At 40.6% G+C, this 21665-nt stretch overlaps 1 protein-coding gene and 1 long non-coding RNA gene across 3 annotated transcripts in view; one reads left to right on the top strand and one right to left on the bottom strand.

Annotated features, from left to right (window-relative positions):
• LOC118814714 overlaps positions 1-14387 on the top strand; it is a 39785-nt gene extending 25398 nt beyond the window's left edge. For both annotated transcript variants that reach the window (XR_005007755.1, XR_005007754.1), the window contains exon 3: positions 12182-14387. This is a non-coding gene — a long non-coding RNA (uncharacterized LOC118814714). The remainder of the gene's footprint in view (positions 1-12181) is intronic.
• The window catches only part of spns2 (spinster homolog 2 (Drosophila)), a 114891-nt gene that overhangs the window by 91374 nt on the left and 1852 nt on the right, over positions 1-21665 (bottom strand). The gene's annotated exons all lie outside the window — the stretch shown is intronic.

The following is a 21665-nucleotide window of genomic DNA, read 5'->3' as shown; positions in this document are numbered from 1 at the left end:
ATCTCAGAAATGTTAAATATAGACTCAAATTTGTTTGATAACGACCTGTTTCAGAAGAAGCAGCCTATGAGGTTTAACTCTTGTTTGGACAGAGACACCTCTGCTGCAGTGTAGATCTAGTCTATGCCAAGCAACAGAAGCTGAGCAGAGGGCCAAGTTTGGACATGCTGACCCACTCTATGGTGGAGTAGATATACATCAGCTCTAATAGGATGGGAGTGGATTCTACTTAAGCGGTGTGTGTGCGCTTTTTCAGCCTGTTTTGGTTTGAAATATCACCAGTCTCGTAACTGGCCAGGACAAATTCTTTCCCTCTGAGGAGTCAGACCAAAATGAGATGACAATTTGTTTTCCAGGGCCGAAACTTGAACACAGTCATCAATTCAGTCCACGCAAATACAACCATTACTCTCTTCCTCACTTGATGCGCCAGACAAAGAGGAAAGTCTATGTAAAAGTACATGTTTTATGAAGGTTTTGGACTGTGGGATGTTAGAACTGATTATAATTAATTATAATAATATTCGGTGAAGTGTAATTGTATTCTTCCATCTCCACCTCTGTAACTATCTCTTCCAGTCATATTTTTGTATTTTTAAAAATGAATCAAAGTGAAATTTGTGTTTTTATGATGCATTCGATCATTTCCTCCAGAATTGTCATCGATTCGTGGTGAGGTCAGACATTTACACCCCTGATGCTCACCCAAGGCTACGTTTATTTTAGAACATAAACGTTACTGTGTGGGCCCAGGGGTCTCTACAGAAGAGAAGGAGAGTTAGAGAGAGAAATAAAGTGTTGCATGGCAGGCTAGGACAGACCTCGTTTTGCAGTTCCCCAGAGAAAGCTGTAAACCTGCACACCCCCTGTCGTGCTATTTCAGGGCTATGAGAAGTAGGCTATGAAGAGGGCAGAGAGTTGATCGGCCTATTTACTAAAGCAGAGAGAGTGGAAGAGAGCTAGTGAGAGCTGAAGAGGAGAGGATACGGGAGTGTACTAGGGCTGTACGGTAATGCTGATGTTTTAGGTGTTTGCAATAAATATTGCAATATTTGAAAAATTAACCCTGATAAACTGTTCCCACATGAAGCAAATCATCACTCCAGCAATGTAAAGGGTATGTTTAGGGGAATTAAGGCAGCAGCTCGATATTCTGGTTAGTTATGCTACAATATTGCTACATACTGTCATTGCAATATTATGTTTGATATAATAAAAACAGATTAGTGTGTGTATATGTGTGGTTAAAGATATCATTTTCACCAGAATTATGTATGTTGGATCATGTGAATTCCCCCTTCCAAACACTCAAAGAACATCTGTGTCTGGTCACAGTGCAGTTATTTACTAGAGACATCTACATTTTTACATTTACAGCATTTAACACAATCAGCTTTTGAAATTCTGATTAGGGATGAGCTGATATGGGAATCCCTATTCAGTTTTTCGAAGGCTGATATCACAGTAACGATTAGCAAACTATGTACTGTGCAGCTCTACAGTGTATGGCCGGAAAGGAAGGGAGGCCTACAGTAGTGAGAAAAGGTGTGTGTGTGTGTTTGTGTTAGGTCAAACTGCTGTACATGAGAATTTCTTGGCCAAGCCTACATTTCCATATCCTGTGTAAGTGTAATGCTATGCTGTGTGGTAAAAGAATGTTTCCTCTCTGGCATTTTCTCACCCGTTCTTTTCATACTGTTAAAACTACTGGCACATAGCGCTGCTGCTGACAGAGAGACTTCCTGCTGCTCCCTTCATCTTTCACTTCTCTCCCCTCTCTCATCCCTCCTTCTCTCCTCTGCTTCTAAACCGTGGGGGCGATCCCTCTTAATGTGTCAAGGGGATCAATACTAAAGCCGCAGCACTGGGAACGTAATGTGTGTGTACGGGGGTGCTTGTTTTTGTATATGTTCAGGACAAAAATGTCCTGAATTTGTTGAAAAACCAAAGAAAAACAGGGCTTACAATTATCTACATTAACCTACAACCTACAATGACTTAGTAAATTGTTGTTACTTTTTAAAAAAGCTTCATGTTGCGTTCTTTAAAACTAAAAGAGCAAAACCATTTCTTTTGGCTAAATGAGATTATGGTAAGGTTAGGTTTAAATGTAGGCTAAATAATTTTTATTTTATAAAGGTATATATGGGACATATAGGCACCTACATGTGTATAATACATATTGGACATAGCATATGAATATGTATATGTAATATATATGAGACACGTATGACCCCATATGTATGACATTGTATAAAAACAAGTCTGTGTGTGTGTGTTTGTGCACGCATGTGTGTTAGTGCAAGCAATTATGTGTGTGTGTGGCAGGAGGGGGGGGGGACAGCACTCCCCACAAATCATGGTCTGTCTCCCAGCTCAGAGTTCTGCAGCGAGCATGCGAGAAACGAATACAGCAGCACAGAATGGCCTGGCCACAAATATGCCCGACTGTGGTCAGTGGGCTCCTGACCGGCGGGTCCTTTCCTCATCCCGCTGGCCCTGGCCACGAGCCTGTAGAAGGCGGGAAGGGGGGACCACTTTTTCCACTCCGCTACATAAACCCCCACACACACACTAACGCAAACGTAATACAGATGTCAGAGTACCATGTCTGTGGTAGAGAGGGAGTGTGTGTGTGTGTGTGTGTATGCAGATGTGTGTGGGTGTTTGGGAATTCCTGTATCATTTTGCACTAGTTGTTCTTCATTACTAAGAACAGGCATGTTTGTTAGTTTACTTAATTGGTTATTTAAATAAGGCATGTATAGTAAAAAGTGTATTTTTTACACTTTTTATATATATATATATTCTTCACAGAGCTATATATAGAAATAATTTTAATTAATGCAAATTTTTGCACTGTAACGTTCAACGCAAAGTTATACATCTGTAGGCCAGATGGTAATTCTAATGTTAAACCTTCTGTTTTCATTTTTATTTACAACATAAAACATTGGGATATTCGCAAAATAAAGCAAAAATTCTGCAAAAAAAAAAACAATTTTCTACAGCCGACACATGTTTGATATCCACATTTTGCTTCTTTACTGTAACATTGCACATTGCTAACAAATACTAGAAGTCATTAGTTAAACTGTGTAGTTTTTATACTTCACACTAAGTCATATCACATACAAAACCTCATCATTAAGTCTTCATGACCTTAACAACGACTTTTAAAGATTTGGGTGACTGCTGATTTTAGTATTTGTCAGCAACGTTAGCCTCATGGCTCCAGTGCTGAAGTAAGAAAGAATATTTGGACATCAGATGCGCCTTGGCTGATCGACTTTATCTGGGGTTAAGTGGAGAAGTGTGTAAATTTCCTTTTTTTGTCAAAGCTTTCCTTAAAATACTGCTCATTTTAAAATGCAGATATTCTAATATCAAAAATAGTTGAAATGCCTGTCTGTACTTATTATCACTTCAACCCTTAATGAACAGCCAGTTGTGCTCTGCTATCTTGCTGTGCTGTAGTCTGTATTCAGTCTTAGAATGCGTGCTATAATGGATTCATTAGGCTTCAGGTGTGGGACCCCAAACCTGGAGCAGCACTTGAAGGCAATGTGCTGGTAGAAGTGCTTGTGCTGTGCAGTGAGGGTCTGTTTGATCCACCTGTATGAATATTCACACATATGCAAAAAACACCTAGAGCAAACATCTGACTCAGAGCAGACAGAACCTCTGTGTACGTCTGTTCCCAAACAAGACTCTAAACTGACTATGAACAGTGTGCTATACATCTTCACACAAAGGCCACTCTGCTATACCTCAGCCAGCTAAGTGACTGCAGGTAAATATTTTATGACAAAAAGCGAGGGAGAGAGAGTAAATCCAGAGATGCTATAGCACATCAATAATGCATAGTGTTGTGGATTGTGAGCTAACGTGCTAGACGTATAGCCATGCTGAGAATACATTGGAGCAAAGCAAAGGTATTTCATATTCACCCACTGGCTCTCACACAGGCCCTGTTCACACTTGGTATTTACATCTGTCATGAGTGATCTGATCATAGGTGAACAGCAAGACATACGGTTGTTCACACCTGGCATTTTCATGTGTCTTCAGTAATCGGACTTTGTGACTGGAGGAAGGTACCACCCACATTTGCTACGTCAGTCTCTCGCTGCAATTGTTGTCAGACAAACAACGTACAATGAGTCTGTGTTCATATAAGTGAACGGGCTGTTACAAATGTTTAGACCACATGAACCACTAATGTTACATGTAAACAAACAACAGAGGAGGCAAAAAAATGAAACTACGCATCTACTTTTGTCTCTGCTGTGATGACGCAGCTAATGAAGACGGCCGATGTCCAAGATACGTCAAAGTGCTTTAGCATTCACATTCAAAAGTTACATGGTCATATGCATCTCTGACCACCTCCGAAGGTGGTTTGAGTGATCAGATCACAACGTGTCTCCATGTTAATGCCAAGTGGGAACAGGCCCACAATGAGCCAAGATGGTCCCCAGTTTCATAGTTCGTAATAAAAAATAAATGAAACCAAATTAGCCTATTTTGGCAACACAAGATATATTAAATCAAATCATTTCAAGCGAAAAACAAACTGTGTGCTAATGAAAAACACACTTTCAGACAGCTTTTCAGCTAATCCAGCCTTTAATTGAGCCGAACTGACTGACCACATCAGTTCTTCCGGGATGTAATGAGATCACACATTGAACAGGACAGACAGACAGCAGTGCTTGTACAGTGGCTCAGAGACAAGCAGCTCAATTATCTCTGCCCTGTTCTACCACTAACATCTGTCAGCTAGCTCTGAGGCTAACCCTGACAACCATCCAAATGGCCTCAAGCTTGCAACAGCACCAGCTAGCTCTGATGCTAACCCTGCCCGTGCTTCTGACGGCATTTTAGCTAGCACTAATGCTACAGTGATTTTGCAATGTCTTTAGCTTGTACTGCATTAACACTACACTACACTCATTTTTTCATTTCCACATGAAGAAAATCTTTATTTTTCAGTGGAACCGCGACCCAGAAGGATAAGCGGTTTAGATGATGGATGGATGGATTTTTCAGTGGACTGAAAGACAAATGCAAATCAAAGCGAGTAAATTCAATGCAACCTGATAGCCTGCCTGTCTGAACTGTCTGTGCACTGAACACTGACTGTGGAGTTTTGTTTATTACCCTCATGATTCACTTGAATTTTTATTTTTTTTTTTACATAAGAGCATGGGATTACAGTAATTATGTGGGCTTTTTAAAAAAATTTCATTTCACTCCCTCTTCTGGTTCATCCCTTTGTCCCCTCTGCTCTGGAACAGCAGAATGGGCTGTGGGTGGGATTCGCCCGGGGGGGTCAGCAAGAGCCTGGGTCTGAGAATAATTAGTGCTGAATGAAGGGCTCAAGTGCTTGATTAGCTGTCTTAATTACTAGCATTTACGCGCACTGCGCAGAACGCATTCTATGCTAATTAGCCTAGCCGACATCTCTGAGGCAGAGAATGTGTGCCGGTAAATTGAATTTTCTAAGACAATGTGCTTTCTCCCTTGTTAGCAGCAGCCGTGGAATGTGGAGCACAAAGGGTCTTGTCTGACTTTTAACAGGCTTTAAGTTTTGTTTCTTTGCCGATGACACGATGAAACAAAGGCTCTGAATGTGAGCGCTCTGAGAATGGCAATCAGGTTGGTAGTGTCTGAAGCCAGCTACAGCAGCTGAATACTGAAGGTTTTCAAACTTGTGTTGATTGGCTGAGAGACCTCTGCAGCTATTCCTAAGTGTCTGAGGAGAAGAAGCAGAACGATCAATATGGCTTCAAACAGCAGGGCGAGAAGTGTTAGTCCCAGACCCTACAAGACCATGAAGCATCGGCATGAGAGAAGGGGTAAAAAAAAAAAATAACTGAAAAAGGAATGAGCGAGAAAGAGAGGAGGAAGAGTGGAGAGCTAAATTGGACAGGGCTGATGTTTTCACTGTGCCCAAGGCTGGAAAAGCCCGGCTGAAGGCTGGTTTTTCAAGCTCAATTTAGCATCAACAAACTGCAGCCTTTACTCTTCTGTCAAAGTGACCAGGGTGCTTATAGAACTGCCAGAGAGCGGAGGAGTGCTGGAAGAAGGGAGGACTAATGCATGAGTGCTGTTTGGCTGCTCAGTGACAGCCTGACCTCAGAGTTTGAGGATGTAAGAAAAATACTGGTCAGTTCAATTCGGGATTGGGATCAGGTACCTGATTGTTCCTCGCTGTAGTTCAACATGAGGGCTGCCCTTTTCTGCTTGTGATTTGTGACCCTGAATCCAAAAAGCTGAGTTTCAGTCTAACATTTCTGACTTGCAAGCTTCTGAATACCTAGATTTGGTGGTTCAGGTATACTCCATCGGGACTGGGACTAATGGTGCATTTGGGTGGTACAGCTTACCACAAGAAGGTTGAACTTGAGGTGCTGACAAAGTTGTCAAATAAGTCCAAAGTTTTAGCTTTTCACTATCCAGTGAGACTCTGATAGTATGTGAATACAAATGATTAAGCTGGTATTGGTTCATCCTGGTAGGTCATATGCTAAGTTAATCAGTTGCTGATGACCAGTTAGAATTTGTTGACAAGACTGTTTCAACTCCATAAGTTAACAAGGGCTGCCAGAACATCTGACGATCTACCCTGCTGGAGAGTAGATCTCTAAGAGCAAGAAAGGTCACATCTACTCTACACTATACACCATGACATCCACATACCATGATGCTAAACCAGCCAGTAGCCTCTGGAACGTGTAATAAAGTCTGGCACCAACTTTGTCATATCCCTACACAAAGATCTGACGTGAACACTCCCAACCATTAAGCCTACCGTTGTGCACCATAATCAACCATCGTTTCCTACTAAGAACCCATGTCTAACACTTAGTTGGGGTATATAACTCATTTCTTCCACAGCTCTCTTTGGAAAGACAGCACTGTTATTACCTGTGTAAACTGTGGCTGTGGGTTTGTCACTATTCCCAATACACAGAGTAGAGATAGGTTGCATAGTTCAAATCCCACTGTGGAATCCTGCAGTGAAACAAGGCCACCTCTTCCATTTCTAACCCATTTTAGAATTGCGTGAGGAAGAGAAAAATAGGAAAACTGACCCAATTTTCAAGCGCATCATAAATCCGAATATAGTAGTTACCAGCAGGCGATATCTGCAGCAGTGTTGGTGGTCTCTAAGTAGATGTGCACATATGCTTCAGAAGGGGCCCAAGCGGAATCCACGTCCACATTAGAAACATATGTGGGGTACAGGCAAGGGCTACTATAGTAGATGTAATTGACTGTAGCCCCATAAACCTTCACCTCACCCCAGTCAACACAAGCGCACACTCCCTTCTTGTTAAATCTATTTCCTCTCTATGGAAAGTACTATTTCGATCCACTTGCTGTGCCCTCGTGTCAAGCAGCAGAGGGCCCGGCTCCAGCTCTGCCATTCATCTCTCTTTCCCCTTCATGAATTAGAGATAAAGCTCATCTTTCTTCTGTTATAGTTTAACTCTGTACCGTGGGACATGTGCCACAGAGACGTGTCTTAGGTTTTTTCTTTTCCTTGTAGAAGATGATCTGCTCTAATATTTCACTGCCGGAAAAAAACGAAAGAACATTGGTAGGACATTGTTGGAATGACAGGATGACAGGCAGCAGAGAGCGGGTGTGGTTTTCAGAACACGTTGTTTATATTTAGATATGCTCTGTGACACTTGGTCTGAATATTGGACTGATGAAAGTCTTTTTGTAGCGAAGACTATGGGTGGGAAGGTAGTGGAGATTAGAGGTAATTGACTGTGTGGGAAAGCAAAACAAAAACGTCGCCTGATGCATTCCAAACACTGCCGCCGCTGCATTCCGCAGCTGTGAGAACGAACGCAACACACCTTCACGGAAGAAAAAACCCAACTGCTCACCTACAGACGTGTAATATTCTCACGTTGAGAATATTTAGCATGATAAAAAAAAGTTTTTTTGTGCGTGTGTTGGTGTATTTGTTTTTCTGTGGAAGTTTACTCATTAAGCATGCATAGAAAGGTATTTCACTAAGACTCAGTGATTTGAACTCTGAACCAGTAGCCCTAGGCTTTAATTTCTAATATATCTAAGTTACACTTACGTTTTATAATGGTTACCAAATAATTTGTAATAGTTACTGGATAATATATCTTAAAATGAATAACTATGTCTTAATAACCAACTAAATCATATGTCTAGGGTTCAAGTAAGGACATCCTTTTACTTGTGATTGTGAAAAGTACTATATACATACATACATGTTAATATTTCTTCTTATTATTAGCTATTCTATTGTAGAAGCTTGAATTTGGGCTTAGGTTATCTGGCTAACTGAGAAATCCTGCTTTATGAAATATTCCCATACTAATGTGTTCCTGCATCATGCTTTTTTAGATGTGCAGACAATGGAAGTTGTATCCACTTTCTAAAATTGCCAAGTAAATACCTGTTGAGTTAAAGAATCAGTGGAATGCTGAAATAATACAAGCAGGGAGGAAAGTTGAGGTGTGACTGTCCAGCCTGAGATATTACACCCCAGTGTAAGCCAGTCTGTCCAGTGCACACCCGTCTGTAATGCTGTAGAACAATAGAGCAGAGGTGGACAGCAACCATCTTCAGCATCATGACCAAGTAATGAAGTGATACTGGTTTTGACGTCACATTGCCAGAATTTAAACTTGATGTGGAAGAGTTAATAACGTGTAATTATACGCACCTATACACAGCGATGTGTTCACCAATAGAAACAAAATGACACTCTGTTCCATGAACACACACCTTCAGACAAATGCACACGGATGTACCCAAATTGTGTAGGCAATGTGTTTTTCATTAACGCTTTTTTGGACAACATCTGAATGATTTTAAACTGAGAAGAGTCATATCTGATGAGGGGCCATTGTGCAAGGATTGGTTTGACCTCTTCATGAAGGTTGGTCCCTGATTTTTGCACAGTACTGTACACTAACAAAAATGTGAAGGCACGACTGAGGTCAGAAAACTGCAAGACGATAAATTCCCCATACAAACAGATGCATAGTTTTAAAAAATACATATACTCACCCACACATATACAGATGTAGATATCTCTTGGCTGGGGCATAAACACATTACATAACCCCCACTGTTGATTATTTACCCAGCCACTTGTGAATGGGAGGAAAGATGACATGTTCCCTTCCTTTATAAAGACTCAGCAAACACAGACACGCTGAAAAGGCCAGTCTAAATATTAGCACCGCCACTGTGGAAAGCTTCCAGTGGCTACTTTAAAGACAAAGCCAAGCTTGATTCCTGTATTTTTTTGGTCCACAAATGTCTTCTTGTTTAGAGGCTGTATTTATGGAGCTTGTGTGGTAGGCTTATATAAAAATGGCCCGGCTCATAAATCCTGTCCACACATATCATCCGCCCTCATGTCACTGCAAATCTAATCAAATCGCACAGTGTATATATATATATATATATATATATATATATTTTATATTTTTATATATAGGCTCAGGTCCAGGCATCTACTGCAAGGGACTTGACAACCTTCTGTAAGATGAGAAGAAGGGACATTTGACTGAATTACCTTTCAAATGTACAAAGGTATACATAATTACATCATACCCCAAATGAGATCAAATGAGAACTTTAGTCAGTGTGATAGATTTAACTACTGTCTCTTTATGTTGATCTAAAACAAATTTCATTTCAAAATTCAAGAAGCGCTACTTTTGAAGGGGTGAACTCTTGAGTTGGGAACACCATCCCGACTTTCCAAGAAGAAATTCACGGAGCGTTTTCTTTTAATTTTGTTCATAGTTGAAGGTTGGTAATTTTGAGTCACAAGTTCTAACTGAATGTAGCATACAGTCCTATTAGCATAATCATCACACACATGTCTCAAATCATGTTGATAAGTACTCTCAAATAGACTCGCTAATATGGTTTCAAACACTTTGTGACACTTTGTTTCTATACAGATGGTAGTCACGAAAAGGAGGCAGCAGGCAACGTGAAGCCTGAATGTTGCCTGTACTTTTGTTGATTTATAGCTCCAGAGCAAAACTAAAGATGCAAATGCAGAATACCAAGCATGTCTCATAGCTCATCAACTCCATTTCATTGCATGAATTGGACTTTTTTTTGCCAGACTGTTCCTTTAAGAACGGTGATGGGGGTTACTGAGTTTGTCCTTGTGTAGGAAACATCAGAAATGTCATGTTCACACTATGTGCTGCCATGGTTTTTGACACACCCCCTGGTGAAGCCCCCCCCCGCCTCTCTTTTTCTCCTACACAAATGCACTAGCTGACCCTAAATGTGAAAAATTTAACTACAAAGCTTGTGACAGTAGGCGTAAACTAAGCTTCTGGCCCTACTGGACCAATTTGGGGTCTGTGTCACACATGGTGCTACAGGCATCGTTTGGAGTCAAAGGTCAGTACAGCTCTGATCCATTAAGAGTCGTGAGAAGAAACTGATCTAATATACTCTGGCACACCAACCACGCAGGTGTGTGTGTGCCTCAGGGGTCGCCTTGTCCGCCCCCTCTCCTGTTCCTCAGCTGTCCGTCAAACTCGCCGCCACGCATTCCAAAACACACCCTGTCAGATGGACACACATCAGAGAAGTGCCTTTCTGAAACACACACATATGCAGACACTCTCGCTCTATATCTGTTTGGACATGCAATGAGCTAAAAGCAAGCCATCAAACCCGCTATCGGGGTCAGCGCAACTCAAACAGACATGGCAGGGCGCTGCTATAGAAGGAAAGGAAACAGCGGCGCCTCATTTAGAGAGCATGACTGAGTGAAAGAGGAGCTCATCAAAACATACTGGACAAAACGCACATCAGTTTCAGCAAGACGCTAGCAGCCAATGTTCAAATGTGGCTTATTTTTGGAGGACGGTTCACTGAATTGTTAGACTGCTTCAGAGCCTTTGAGAGGCTGGGGGTTTTGGCCATACATGTCCACAACAGGACAGGGTGGAATATCTTCCAGTGGCTGTCATGCATCTGTGTATATGTAGGAGCTATGCTAACTTTGCAAAAAATAATTATTCTACTGCAAATTTTTATTGCAGCTCCCACATTTAAAAGCTCCTGAAAGCTTTATACAGTGAATCATGTATTAAACTAAGAGTTTGTAAGAATTAAAAAGTTAGGAAATCTTATCAACAAAACGTGAAAGTTTTTTTCATATGACACGTAAGAGTACATCACTTCAGACCAATGGAAACTTTGGTCAAACTAGACGTCAAAAATGTGTGTCAGGGACAAGAGATGTGGGGGTCACTGTGGGGGCTGCAGCACCCCCAGATTTCAGGACTAACTGCAACTGCTAAAAATATTTTCACAAATTCATTATCTGAGCATTGTTTAAACTGTGCTTGTTTTACAGGGAGTCTGTATTTTCTCAAAACTTGCAGTGGCTGTGCAGAATTAATGCTCCATTTTCATTATACAGAGCTGAATCGCTTTCCCTCAGCAACTGTTGACAGCTTTGGGCGGTGGGTTGCTAAAACATAAACAGTGTAGTCCAGAGTAAAAATTATGCAGAGTTGTAAGTTGTTTGCCCCAGAGTGGCTTAATATTGTTTTTAAACTAAAACAATTCAACTAATGTAATAATTGCCCCACATTAATTTTTCCAACCATTATATCTCTGTCTCAGTGTGCATTCTGGGGTTGAATCTCCAGCATGTAGTTTGACTACGAGCGTGTCACTGTCTGTTACTGTGCCATATATGAACAATCTAATCAGTCACCATTCAGCTCATTTGGCATAAAAAATGGCGTATAAATGGCATATCATTTTGCATGTTACAATATATGTCACAAATATGCTTCAATTTCTGCACCCCAACTCAAAACAACTTCCTGCATCCCTGTATTGGGGTGTGTTTGTTGTTGACAAATTGACTCAATATATATATATATATATATATATATATACATATATATATATATATTTTTGGTTTTTTTTCTTTTAATGACTGCTTGCTTCCATACCTATGGCCTGTATTATGTGTGTGATGGTGGAAGATTGCTATATCTGTTCAGTTTACTGGCCAAGCCTAAAATGAGGCCAAAAGATGAGTTATTCTACAAGTACATTTTCTCTCTCTCCTTCCTTCCCTCCTTTACTCTGTTCCCCATTCTGTCTCCCTCTCTCTCAGGGCGAGGCTAGATCTCCGTAGAGGAAGCGGCGGTTGTCACGGAAATAGCGTGGCTTGCCAAGCTAATAGCCACCACGACCACAAGAGAAGTCCCGTCGTGGAAAAGGGGGAAAGAGGCACCATCTAATTCCAGCCGTTCCTGCTTCACAAGGCCCGAACGTCAGCTAAATACAACCCAACGAAAACACACACACAAGACGAAGATCTCCCAGCCAGAGTGAACTGTGACTGGAGGAAGAGCTCTGATTAAAAGAAAACAGGTCAAAACTGTTCCCAGACACTGATGCATATTCTTCTACAGTAGCAGCTAGCATTAAAAATCCAAACTTGACATACAAGCACACTTAAGCTTTTAACATACAAATTCATATTAAGTAGTATAACAGCACCATAGCCCAAAGTTTTACACCCAGTTCTAAAAGGAAGTCAGCGGGTTACTGAGCCTTGAGAACCATTTGCAGGCATATGGAAATAAACTTCAGCAGGAATGAAAGCCATTTGTTGTAGGGGAGGGTTTAAGAAAAGCTAGACAGCTCCATAAAACTCAATTACTTAGCCTTTTTTTTTAACAGTTCCAGTGCTTTTGTTGTTTGGGAGCCCTTTAATATGCGGGTAGTAAAGATAAAGAGAGAAAAGAAAAAGTAGGAGGCGACAGCCAAGTCTGAAGTGACTGAGGCCGACCTCAAAGTTTAATTCTGACTCAGGCTGCCAATTTGTAGCTGGGATATTTCAAAAACCGGCTGCTTTGATAACTGGTTCACAGTTCTGTGGGCACTAGTTGTCAGTTAGGTGTGTTTTTCCCTTTTTCTATCTCTATCTATTTATTTCTTGCTGTTTTTCAATTTCACATTTCTTTTTGCTCTTCATAATGAAGGAATGCACCCCCGATCTGATTCACTATGATGAGAAATAGTTGATATTAGCTTAGATTACATTCTTAGTCTTAGGAGAGGAAATTTGTCTGTCCAGTCTGTGCCATACATACATTTGTTAAGATCAAAAAAAGAAGAAAAAATACAATATGATTGCTATCTTTATTATGATAAATTACACAATATATTGCTTTATAAAAACAGACTAAGACCAAGGTGGTGTTTACAAGATATCCATTTAAAGAAAATTTAAACAATTTAAATACGCATTGCTGGTTTGTTGTGGGTTGATTGTGGGCAGAGATCAGTGCAAGCAGGAAACTCATACACACATGAAAGGTCCTCAGCAAACACTACTAGCTGTTGCTGCTCCTTTTATCAAAGGAAGCAAAAACACATAAGTTTCAGTCAAAGCAGTCAATGTTGTACTATATCATTAGAGCTGTACTGTACAGCTCTGGATGTTAATCAACAGCCGCAGTTAGTTTCTCCTCCATGTTGTTTAAAATCAACAGGACTGACTGAAGTCCCACCCCACACCGTCTCCTACTGGCTGACTCATTGGTAAATTAGACTGTGCTCTGTCAAAAGTTTAGCTTTTACACACTGTCATGCGCTGGTGTCTGCTGTCCTTTTGGCAAGAGATACCAAAATGTCCTTGTGAATATAGTCTAGCTGTAGAATTAAAATAACAAGTGAAAAATAACAAGGAGCTGATTGGATGTTAGCCCATTAAGCCATTATGTCTTATTTATTTTAGCCATTTGTTATAGTTTTCTGCGTTTCTTATTGCACTGAACATAAATGATAATCATCTTATATTTAACATTTTGTCACTACTGTTTACTGGTGATTTGTGTCTAGTCTAACTTGTTAGCAAGCCTCAGAAAAGCTAAATATCATGATACCGTATATGAAGATATTCACAATGGGCCTCATTCACCAATATATTCCTAAGTTTTTTTTTTAAACCTGTTCTTGAGGAAGGTCCTAAGAAATAGTCTATGTTAAATTCATGGCGTGTTTTTAAGCTGCAGAATTGTTCGTACCTTTGTGCTCTTGAGTGTGTAGATGCCGTTCTTACCTATGAACAAATCCCAAATAAGTAAATATTGGTGAATGTCAAAATCTTTGTGAAAACTGCATAAGTGGGTTTTAAGAAGAAATTTCTTCCTATGAACAGCTCGTGAGTGAGTCCCAACATTAGCATCATGATATCAAATTTTTTTCCACCAAAAATAAGAAAAATCCTGGGTCCATATTCATGGAAAGTCACTGAGTGCTGATTCAGGAACAGTTTTAACTCGCTTTTACTGCCATAATGGATAGTAATAAAGCTGTTGCTGATCTTAGTTCAGCACTCTTACTGAGGCACTTGATTCATGGTTGTTCTGGCAGTGGAGTGGAGGGGTGAGTGGTGTGACGTAACATTGCTGGTGTGTTGCTATGTGTGTGCAGAACAGAGAAGCGCCTTGCGGGTGCTGATAGGCATTATCGCCCTCTCAACTCACTGCAGCAGGAACAGGACTGCAGATCACAGCCAGCGTGTGAACATGAGTGTACACTGCCCATCAGAATTTTGGGGACAAACTTTTTCGCTGTTACTTTTAGATTAAGAAAACCTTGCCATACACAAGAACAGCTGTTTATTACTCCTAGGGTGCATTTCATGTTCATTCCAGCTTCTTCCTTAGTATGAATAATGACCTGACAGGTTTTCATTCTTTTCTTCCTCATAATGAAGACATTTGGTAAATGCAGGTATGGCTATAAGGGGGTTTGCTCTGAGTGTGCGGCAGTGTTATAAGAGACAGCAGTTGGACTGGATGATCTTGTATAGGAGAAAAATGCAGCAAAGCACAGTAACAAAGGAGAAAAGGCTTCCTTCCTTCTCTTTGTGTGTGTGTGTGTGTGTGTGTGTCAGACAGAAGACTTGCCCATTTTTCCTTCAGGTAACTCTTCAGGCTGCTGGATTAGCCATCACACCCAGCCTAATTAAGCCCTCTGTTGAGAATGAATACTCTCATTCCACAGATACCTTAAGAAACCCCTAATCTACTGCAACCCAAAATCCAGATTATAATGCTTTAAGTACTAGTCAATCTGCCTTTTTCAGAGTGACAGCTAGGCTACATAGGAGGAAATGAGGGGTCTATAGATCAAATAACTTAAAGTGGCCTCCGTCTGCACCTCCTTCTGATGTTCTAATCCCTGTCTGGATGATAATCTGGGGCTCAGTGTTGTCTGTCTGGCAGACGGTCCAGCCAAAAGGGCAGAAGCTGCTGGAGCCGAACCGCAAATGTAATCAAGTTAAATAGTTCGCCACCTCAGCTCCATCAGTTTGATGTGTCTGCCTTGCTGGAGGTCGTGTCGGGCAGCAAGATAGAGAGGCAGTGATGGAGAGAGAGAGCGATAGTGGGGATCGTTCTAATGGGCCAATGGGGAAATGAAGAGGACAGAGGGCGCAGATCAGCCAGCCTGTCGTAAATCTGCATCTGTCTTGCAAGCACACACATGAAAACTTCTCTATATGTCTGCCTCAGCCTGACCACAACATAAAAAACCCAGCTCGTGAGATTTGCAGACACCTTAGTTTCTGTTGATATTTTCAACGTAATGTTTGAATGAATTTTATGACCTCTTACTTTTCAGTTAAGTAAGAAGAAGTAAACAAAAACTACATTAGGTTATCATTAATACTTTGGCCTATTTTGTAGCATTCAGCTGTTCATCAGTGTCTACTGTTTAAAGCATGTATTGAAACTTTTGGTCCAAAGGTAGGTTGAACCCCTCAAAGGTTTTGGCGTTGATTAGTGCTTAGTGATTAATTCTGACTGCTGTCTAATTTTGATAGTTGAGCATCCGTAACGGTTAAAGATTGGATAATCAGATAACCGCGAAAAAGGGGGAAAAAAATCAGATATTGCCTGAAATTAATGTAGGGTTGTAGTCTTGGCTTTTTAGATGCCTGCAGTTGTGTTGCACAAACAGCAGCACACGGAGGGGTACATGTTAAAACATGTTTTATTATTCAAAACTAGCCGAGGGTAACTGGTATGTTTTTATATCAGATGAGTAACGGAGGCCTCAGACAAGCTAACACAGCTAACTGGTACAACACTGGATGCGAAAGAGGACTTGTCGTGTTCTTATTGATGGATTTCTCCTCAGTGGACGACGTGCCAACATGTTAGTTTTTTGGAGAAATATATTTTCACTGTTTCTGGCAAACATGAGCTAGAGTAAGTGGTTTAGCCCTGTTAGCAAAAAAAAAAAACAAAATGCCTTGTCAGTTACATCCTTAACAACGCATTCTTGGCAACACACCCATGTTAAGGTACTTGTGATTTATAGTAGAAAAGTGTATTATAACTTGCAAATACTACTTGCAAAAATTTGCCACATTTTACAGTTTTGTTAAAACATAAAATTGGCATCTCACTGAAGTGTTGGCCTGTATATTTTGTCTGTCTTCCCACAATGAAATGTAACAAATGCCCGAATAGTGATTTCAGTATTCAAATAACATCACCTCAAATGGTTAAGTATCTGTGCGCATCCCTACTGCTGACATTACAACAGAGGGATGTGTGGGCTTTGGTATTATTCCCAAGGTAGCACTGTCACAAATGTTTACATGTGTGGAAGAAATAAATCCACGTTTGCACACCAACAAAGAAAATTCTGTATTAAAAGTCATAAAAAACCTTTGGAAAAGCAAGGTGATGTCAAAATTTTGACAGGTGCTGTTCATGCACACAAGGCAGTTCATAAAGGATGCACGATGGTGTCGGAATCATATCTATATCAGCAATTAATTGCTTAAAAATTATCTGCTTCTGCATTAACAGATGTTTAGATTTGGCATATACTTCAAACTGATGATGATGTATTTATAGTACTCTGGAAAAGGATGTTTATGGGCAGTATTTTATTCATTTTTCTGCATTTGTAACCCTACAGAAATACATGTTACATTTCCCTGTAGTGCTAATTCAGGTTAATTTAGTCCCAAGTTCTGCATTGTTATAAATGTTTAGGTATCACTATTGGCATCGGCAGATATGGGCATGAAAAACAGCGGATTTCAGCCACAGCCCACAATTCCAATATCTACAGTGAACTAATAGAGTACACGGCTACAATATCTTTACAGAGATGTTATACTCATATGAAGAGACATCAAAACTTGGGGGTATTTTTATCAGATACTATTGGCTCTGACAGACAAGCAAGGGCTGTCTAAAGGGCTGTTCTGACACTGTAAGCAGTCAGGCCCGAATTATGGCAAACACAGCACACACCCAACCTCACTGCTCAACACGCACACAACGTAAATAACCTACAGCGATTTCTTTACCAGCCTGAAAACACTTCATTTCCTTCCTAAAAACAGACTTGTGTTAGTTGTGTTTACCATCCTTGCAGTCAGGGGCCAAATTAGAACCTCAGTGTACCCTCATCCCTAACATGTACTAATTAAACACAGAAACTGGGCCAAAACCACAGGCCAAAAAGCCACAACGGATATTCCATGCACTTTCCCTTTTTCCTTTTTTTTCTTCTTATTTTTAAGGCTGCATTTTGTATTTGGTTTTAGCTGATACAGATGGGAGAACCTGGCTGCTGCCAAGGGATCCGTTTGAGGAAAAATCCCCCCATGCAGGATCTGCAGTGGCGGGAGCGGCAGGATCTGCTTTAATTGCTTTTTTTCCGCCGCTGTCACAGCTTGTAAAGTGTCTCAGTTTTTGAAGAAATTCCTCGTAAAAAAAATAATATGGGCAGTAAAGGGATATGACTGTTAAATTGCTAAAATCTCATGTAGGGTTTTTGTTTTTTTGGCAATGTCTGTTGGTGGCCACCATCAGCGCTTTCTTTTGTTGTATGAAATAACAGCTTGAGCCAATAAGAGCTTTACTGCTTTTGGACTTGATGATGTACAATGTGTGTGACTGTGCGTGGCCAGCAGGAGAGTGGGTGTGTGCTTATTCCACTGTGTGTCCTGAATATTAAAGATGAAAAAATGCATCAGTTCACCAGGATGCACAGACAGTGGCGATTCAGCTGCACAGATCTTGGAATGTTGGAATGAAACTGAATAGGCTGTAATAATATTTGGTAACATTTTACTAAAGGGCAACATTCATATACGACACCTACATAAACCTTTTACTGAGAACTGACATAAAAATACATAACCTTTTATAAAGGCTTATTCCAACAGACAAGTTGTCATATATGCTGGTTTTGTCTGTTTTCATGTCATTTCACCTAAGCTAGTGTTACAACAACTGATGCTTGTTGAAATAAGCCTTTATAAAAGGTTATGTAGGTTTATGTCAATTCTCGGCCTCTGAAAGGCTTATGTATGTATCTTTATGAACACTGCCCTTCAGTAAAGTGTTACCTAATCTTCAATAACGTATGCAACCATTGTTCGACCAAAATACATTTCTGGGGCTATTTTCAACCATATAAACACATAAAAATGCTAAGCCTATTGTTCTGATTGTCTATATTCCACTACATTGTAAATCCTTCCTCCAGTCACTTCGTGTTTTTAGTGTATTTTTAAAAAACTGAACCAAAATAACTGGATCAAATCATGGTGAAATAGTTGGAAAAGAATTCATGATTCACTGAATAGTTTCTTGAAGAGTCATATTTGAATGAAATCAAGATTTGCACATGACTGTATGCAGTATGCGTGTGGGGGGGATGGAATACTTATGTGTCTTTGTGCTCTTCTGTTTACACACACTGGTGGAGGAACACACACAGCCAAACAAAAAATTGCCCACATATGACCTCATCACGGTGAGCCGGAAAGATGACATCCCCTCTATTTATCCGGGGCAATCCATCATCGTTTTCCCAGCAATGTGGTGATGTGGGCAAGAGGTCGGGATTACCTCTAAATTACCCCTAAAGCCCCTCTTCCAACCCCATCTCAGACACCTGCGCACACGGCTCAATTCCACAATGCTTTTGTCAGCCTGACTGCAGTGGAGACGACTGAACAGGGATGGGGTGGAGTTTTCACTGACCATGTGGACCGATGAGTGGTCAGCCTCAGCACTGCAGGACGGCTGTGTCAGCTCGAACACGCATGTACACACACAGCTCATGAATAATGCATGCAGAGCTGGGCTGTAAAGTGCAGAGGAGAACCCCTTCGCTCTGTACAGCGTGTACTACACAGCTGCAGCCTACACTCACACACACTCACACACCTTCTTCTGCTACTGCTGCAATCTCCCTGCAGTCTACAACATACAGCTCTCTCTCTCTTTCTCTCTCTCAATATCACTTTACTGGCTGAATACACTTGCATATCTGAGAAATTTGTCTGGTCCTTATGTAAACGAACAATATAGAATACTAATAGTAAACAAATAAACATAAATAAATATAATATACAGCCAAAAAGTATATCAACAAATATACATATCCACAGTATCTCTCTCTTAAGTACACTTACATATATGAGGAACCTGTAATGGTGAAATTCCATAAATAGACAACAAAAAATTCAAATAGCAAACAAATAAATACATAAACACGATATCCCTCTCTCTCGTTTTCCCCTTCTCTCCTCTATACGTCTTTCCTTCTTTCACCTCTCTTCCTCAGAATAGCTTTTCTGGTACTCGCAAATATAATGATTTTCTCTTGGAGAAATTGGTGCTTCCATTAACGGCCAAGACAAAATACTATTAATAGTGAATAAAGACTATGAGTAAATACAATAAAAAGCCCCAATACACATATCCACATTCTCTCTTTCTCTCCTTTGTCTTTACACGAGTATCCAAAACTGTAAAGAGCTACAACAAACTATATCATTATAAAAAAAAACTGTACACAGAGTCTACATAAACAAACAATGAGACAAAAGGAAATGAAATGAATGAAAGGACAGTCATCACGTATTGTTTCAGCCATTCCACGTTCGTCATTCTTATCTGTGAGAGGAGTTTGTGTGCCTGTGTTTTTGAACTACCTGAGATAAGCCAAGACCAGCTTTCAGATACTTGGATAAGACAAATTGTATATCAACACTTTGTTTAGTGCGGGCGCACACAATTCTCACAGTGGGATCGTCTTGGGGAAATCTTATGTAATGCAGCGCTCAGCCTGCTCTGATCATCTTCAGTGCTTTAGTACTGCAGTCTATCCAAGAGGATCCAGCTAAATGGAAAAAAGCTTTGCTTCTAACCTTTTTACAGCCACAGCTAGTCATTACTCCTGTTATCTAAAGCTTGATCCTATTTTGGATTACAAAAGCATGTAGTTATATATTTCTGAATTCCAAGTATGAACTACAATAGGACCACACAACTAACATGGTTAATTCCACAGCTGATTTAGAACCATTTATAGCAGTAAGGCTCAGGCTGATGGGTCTGCATTATGTGTTAGTTATTCTCCAGCAGTGCACCTTCAGGGCTTTGCTAAGCAGCACTGCGCTCTTTCTGCAGCGCTGTGTTTAACCACTTCTTGTCCAGAAAGCCGAGTGTGCGGAGAGAAAGCTCCAAGCATGGACGCTGCAGAGCTGCCTTGCCCTGCCATTGCAACATAACGTTTAGCCCTGACGGTAGCCTGGGCCAGACCATTAGCGAATGCATTTACACACTACTTTAAATATTTATGAATAATTCAATGTTTATACCCTCAGTCATTTTGAAACTAAAAGAAAATTGCAGTTCACAGTGCCCAAAGAAGGATCAGACACAAAAAAGACATATTACTCATAAAATAGAATAAAATGATTGTGTATAATATCATGTGGCATAGCAGGGTTAAATCCTGCATTCATAAATGATGGCCCAACTGCAAACCATGGTGGCTTTTCTTCCTCATTGCTTTCAAATTAGTCCATTAGTTATTCATGAAAATTGCTCCTGGTGGGGTGTGTGAGGGCAAAACGCCAGCTGACGTGTCGCCCGAGATTATCCACTTCTCAGATCATCCCTCATGGTCAGTTAACGCGTTAAAACCACCACAATAAAAGAGTTTTCTGAGAGAAAACCTCCTGCCAAAACGCACCTAAACGCCTGTGCAAAGTTTACTCGCATTTGATGCAGAGTAATTGGCCAACTCCGGGCTAGTTTCTATGGAAACATGGCTGTCTGCACCAATGATGGCCAAGAAGCTTCAGACCTCCGGACCTAATTGGCTCCAGCGCCGAATAAACTCACTGACTAAAACGGCCGTGATTCTCTTATTTATCCTGGACGTTTTATGAATTAAACAGTGACTGAAAAATCTCGCCAATCTTTACAAACGCTCACAAACATCGCCAGGAGAGAAACTCTTGTAGGAATCCTGCTTCTCTCAGGCTACAAAATGGTTCTCGCCCACACTCAGAAGGCGAGTACAACTCATTCACACGAATGGAAACTCCAAGCTGCAATTCATTTTGCCGTTTAAAGGAGCCAAATTAAAAGTCTGTTGTACACATAAGCTGAGCGGTGACACAACAGGGCTGTGCACGTTTAGTTCACACTGGACTGTCAGAGCCTCTCTGTTAGGTTTTTCCTTAATAAACCAGTAGCATTAACCAGAACAATTAGCGCCATTAATAAAAAGCAGCTCATTTTCTACAGCGT

This window comes from Colossoma macropomum, unplaced genomic scaffold, assembly GCF_904425465.1.
Source record: "Colossoma macropomum unplaced genomic scaffold, Colossoma_macropomum, whole genome shotgun sequence".
Classification (NCBI taxonomy): Eukaryota; Metazoa; Chordata; class Actinopteri; order Characiformes; family Serrasalmidae; genus Colossoma; species Colossoma macropomum.
This window is presented reverse-complemented; position numbering and strand designations above follow the sequence as displayed.